Consider the following 5746-nt stretch of genomic DNA (forward strand, 5'->3'; position numbering starts at 1 on the left):
CGCCGCCCATCGCCCACGCCGCCGGAGCCCCGTTCGCCGAGACCTCGCCGGAGGTTGCCCCGAGTCTCTTTTCTCGGATCGTTTTCTTCTAATCGTTCCAATTCTTTTCTTCTCTAAACCGTTTCGTTTTCTAGATCGGTTTTTCGTTTCGGTTTTCTTCTCCGAAACCCTAGATCGGATTCGTTTTCTTTTCCGATTCAGTTGCCTTTGGACCGTTCGCCGGACCGTTCATCCTAACGAACGAGATTACCAGATTCTTCTAGGTTAACGAACGTTCGTTCGTATAACCGTTCTTCTTTTTCTTCTCATCGGATTTATTCCGCGATCGCGATCTCAGATCCGATCTTCGTTCTAGTTTATCTTCTCGCTCGTTTATCGAAATCAGGTGATTCAAGCGCCTGGAGTTTCGTCTCGAAACCGCCGTTCCGTCTAATCAACTTGAACAAGTTTTTGCGATGGTAAAATTTGACCTAGTTTCAACTTGCTAGAACCGAGTTGTTTTCTTCCGCCGGTTGTTTTCCGTCGTTTGTTCGGTTCGTTCTTTCTCTGCAACCGGAGTTCTTATGTTGAACCTTCTGGTTCGTTCTCTCGTTCGAGTTTTTACTTGTGCATTGGATGAGTACTTATTGTGTGGTTACTATTGTTTGCTTATGATAGATTGACCGGAGTGTGACGAGTAGATCTATCACGAGTTTTGAGTGCGAATCATCTTCATCAACATTGCAGGCAAGTTCACACTTTGATCATTCCTTTTCTACAACCCATGTTTTATTTCATTAGATCAATCCTCTCACATTGCATGATTAGGATCTAATTAAATTGTGGAATGGGAAGTAGATGAGGTAGTACCTATTACCTGTTTATTATCAAACCCTTGGGAGCTACTTCTACGTTTGCTTATTATGCCATGCTATGCTAGTAGACGTGGATTGGGTGAGTGATATCCATGACAGATGTGAGTTGATAATTTTAATGGTTTATCTAAGGTGGCAACTTAAACACACATCTGGGTGGATTGAGGCACCTGATGTCTATCAGGACTTGCCTGTTTTTTTCGAACCACCACCCAGGCTCAAAGGGATCATAAGATAATTCATGCTAGAAACTTCCGTGTGCAGCCACATGCTACTATGGGCTCTGGCATAGTTGACTAAGTTGTGCGAACTCTTACGGGGTGGACTAGCAGATGTAGGGGTTGTAGGTGGTACGGTCTACCCCACATGTAATGTGCTAGTGCTTCTGAAAGACTATGTCTCGGTCATCCGTTTCTCAAACACCATGTAGTGCGAGAAAACAAACGGAGGCGATCGAGTCATGTGGGGAAAAGTGCGCAAACCTCTGCAGAGTGTACAAACTAATCATGATTAGCCGTGTCCCCGGTTATGGACAACTTGAGTATCTAGTACTTGAATATCATTGTGAATCTCAACATGTTACTTCTAATTAATGTTGTTGGGTTTTAATTATTTTTAATTGGGATTGAGAATGCTGTCAACCATTCTCAATGTTCAACAACCACCATGATAGTTAAATAAATTTATTCCTTTGCAGTAGGGAAAAATTGGCTTTACGCAGAAACCTTATAACCATAGAGCTTTTTCACCAGCCAAATATGCATGTAGTGATAGCCATTGTTCATCATTTTCTCTATGGTGTGAATTTGCCAGTACATTCAATGTACTGACCCGTTTCGGGCTGCAACGTCTCATGTTGCAGGTTTCTTACGATGAGTAAATGATACGTTAGGGTTACGATTTCTACACTCAACTTTGCCGTTGGTGTTTATGGGAATCCACAACCTTGTTGCTTCCGCTATATTTGGATTGAGGTAATAGTATTTACGTTACTTTATACATGTGATTTACCTCTGTTATAAATCCTTCGAGTACTGTGTGTGTCAGCATACTGATCCAGGGATGACACATAAGCACAGAGACTTGATCCATTCGGGTCGGGTCGCTACTGGGAGGCTTTGCCTCCAGCAGAGCGCGCCAAAATAGAGGTGGAGAAGAAGGCCGAGGAAGAGAAGCGCACCGTGGAACAAGCTGCCTGGGAGGCCTATGTCGCGTCCGAGAGAGTCAGGCGATTGACTCTTTGGCAGAAGGCTCATGCGAGGGCCGTGAGGGTGGCGGAGGACGCCCGTGCCGTCGCCCTGAGTGCAGTCGGGCCCAAGTGCCTCATCTACGCTTGGCGGTACGTGGACCGGGTGCACGCTTCCAGCGAGGAGGAGTACCTGTTGGCGCTGGATCACCACACCGGTGAGATCGCGCTCGCCCGCCTGCAAGCCGCCAATCAGCACCTCGCAAGTTGCGAGGCTGAGGAAGAGGCATTGTGTCGGTGCGCTGGGAAACGGCCGCGCACCAGGGCACTCGTGGCACGCCTCAAGCGCTCCTGCGAGCGTCGTGGCTTTTAGGAGGAGTATAATTTTTGTTTCGTAAGGCGATCTCATTAGTTTTGGGACGCAAATGATAAATCCCGAACGTTCAGGAATTTTTAGCGTCCTTAATTAAGTATGTAAAAGGGAAAGTTTGGAAACCTTGTGTATTCATACGCATTTTGCAAGTACGTGCATATAGCACAAACTTTACTATATACTATCGCACTACACGTCTCTCTCGATATATGCTTGCAGACTGTGCTACTCCCTCTGTCCAGGTCAATAAGTCATCTTTGGTTGTGCACCGTGACCAAGAATGAGGGAAGACTTATACACCTAGATGGAGGGAGTACTACTATTACTTATGTACGTGCAAATGCACGTTTTAACATTACGATGCGGTTTTTGTAAAAGTAGAAAAACAGCACTAGTCAAGCTTGTGAAACAATTCAATGCAAAACAAATGCAAAAATGCTCGTTTGATTGTTTACTTTTAGCTTCCTTCTCTGTGGTTATTTCTCTGTCGTACTTTGTACGGAGTATCTCACTGGTTGGAAAGGCATGCAAATTCCCAAACCGCTTCCTACATCCTGTATCGAATTTTTTGCCTAACAAGTTGTGCTGTGCAATTGGAATTCCAACTTGAGTACTACTACTAGTAGGAGTACCAGGGGCCAGTTCTTTTAGGCTTCTAGATTAGTAATCCCATAACTACTACCTCTGTCCTGGTTTATGGGTCCCCATTGTAATCTGTGTCAAATTTTGATCATAAATTTAACTAATGAAATGTTAGTGCATGTCACATGCACTACTCCATCCGTCTAGGTGAGTAAGTCATCTTAGAGCAAGGTTAATAGTAAAGCCTGCTGCCGGCTCTATAGTAGAGCCATGTCACCTGTAGCCTGTATTTGAAAAAGTTCATATAGTAGAATGGCTGTAGTGTTGGCTATACATTTAATGCATGCATGCTGTGCTAGGCAAAGGAAAGTGATAGGATTGGCTGGGGGGGCTGAACGCCGGCCGTAGCGCTCGCATGTGTTGCATGCAGGCTCCTTTTCCTCGTTGCTTGTGCTATCGCCTGGCGACTTGTGAAGCGCCCGCTTGGTCCTTTCTTCTCACTTCTCTCTCCTCCAGCTATGATTTTGCTGATGTGGAAGATGCTATAGCCTGCTGACTAGTCTCTATTGTACTTGCTCTTAGGCTGTGCACTGTGACCAAGGAGGAGGAGAAAACGAGAAACATTAATGTTTATTTTCTAATTAATAGTATTGCATGCAATGAACTAACCACTGCATGTCGTGTTTGATATCTCAAGTCATTAAAAGCATGCACACTCTTTATCTCTTATTGGTTGATATGTCAAGAAACAAGAAACGAGGTAGAAGTTATTGCACCACGCCTAAGTGTTTTGAGATTATTTGGTTTTCGTAAGATGACTTACACACCTAGACAGAGGGATTACAATGGTGAGGAATAAACCAAGACGGAGTAGTAGTTTAGAAGCACAAGTAAATGAGTGAGGCGCCTTATTGTTACTCTCCACTGTGACTAGTCTTGTGGGAAAAGCTGGGGAAGCCGCCAAAAGAACTGGCCCTAGGAGTAGTAGCTAGGTATCGAGTGTGCAAGATGAACCGGAGAAAGTAAATGCAGAGAGATGAAATGCAAAAAAGACGGAGGGATGTGATGGTTGCTTGTTCGTTTATTTTACCAGGCCACTTATTACTAGGAGTGGTTGGGTTTTGTGATATGACGGCTTTACCGCGCCACGAGCGGGGTGAGAGGTGAGATTCCCGTGCGACGCCGCCCTCTACACTTGTACTACAGCGGTCGTGGTTTTTTAGTCCCCCATTGAATTTGACTGAAGATTTAACTGACAAAATGTTAGTTCATGTCAACAAAAACTATATCGTTGGATTCGTATTTGAACATAGTTTTGAATGATATAATTTTAGGTGACATGCATCAGCATTTACCATACTATATATAATGTTAGTTCAATTTTTGGTCGTACTAATCTATAGTAGTAAGGTGCCCGTGCGTTGCACCGAAGAGTGAAATGCATTGATCGGGGAGTTGTTTATTTTGACAAAGGATGTGGGGGTCATCTCATGTGTAACGGGTATCGATAGGTTTCTTCGGATATTATTTCATCTACAGAGCTCACAAACATCCGAGTGAAATAAATAAAAAGGTATCTTTTGCAAACAAAAGCGTTCAACTGTTCAACCTGCATCGAAAACTTGTGAAGAAATAACACTTATTGTGCTTTGCAAGAAATGATCTTTTCTATACTATCTATACTACTACTACTATATAGTATATGAGTCCTAGATTGCACCTAGAGCATCAATCCTAGCCACTCATCTCCTAAATCTGACGGCTGATATTGGAGGGATTCGCAGTGAACAGTGCCTGCAGCTGAATCTACTTGGTTCTGGAACCATCGCTGCACTGTGTCACACCTTCCTGAAAAGAAGACCTACGCATCCTCTACTATGCTGCAATTGTCAGGTTGTGATGAGTAAAAAAAGAGTTGGTTGTGAGCCGATGTGAGATGGTCTGGAGGAGAAACTAAAGTTGAAGTAAACAATTTGTGGGTTCCACCACGTACTTTTTTTTTATATTCTTCGAAAATTTCTGGATGACCGCAGGCAGTAGTTGCATTTTGTACTACCAATTGGTAAATTTCTAAACTCTATTTCGTGTGCATCAACAATATTTTTTTGCTCGGAATTCATTTTCCAAAGTATTTTTTTGGTGGATTCACACCATACTGTTAAGACGTGCATTGCACGTGCATACACACTAGTAAGAATTAGTTTTTGAGTATCGATTGTTATACATGTTGGCTATGTTGGGGAACGTTGCAGAAAACAAAAATTTTCCTACTCGTTTCACCAAGATCCATCTAGGAGTTCATCTAGCAACGAGTCATCGGATGCATCTACATACCTTTGTAGATCGCGTGCGGAAGCGTTCAAAGAACGGTGATGATGTAGTCGAACACGACGTGATCCAAATCACCGATGACCAAGCGCCGAACGGACGGCACCTCCGCGTTCAACACACGTACGGGACGGGAGACGTCTCCTCCTTCTTGATCCAGCAAGGGGGGAAGGAGAGGTTGATGAAGATCCAGCAGCACGACGGCGTGGTGGTGGATGCAGGGCGTCACAGTAGCAGGGCTTCGCCTATACTACGAGAGAGACGTAACGGGGAGAGAGGGAGGCGCCAGGGGCTGGTGTATCAAGTCCCTCCTCTCCCCCACTATATATAGGAGGGCCAAGGGGGGGTGGTGCGCCAGCCTAGGAGATCCAATCTCCTAGGTGCGGCAGCCAAGGGGAGGTTTCCCTCCCCCCCAAGGCACCT

Source organism: Triticum urartu, chromosome 5 (assembly GCF_003073215.2).
Source record: "Triticum urartu cultivar G1812 chromosome 5, Tu2.1, whole genome shotgun sequence".
Lineage (NCBI taxonomy): Eukaryota > Viridiplantae > Streptophyta > Magnoliopsida > Poales > Poaceae > Triticum > Triticum urartu.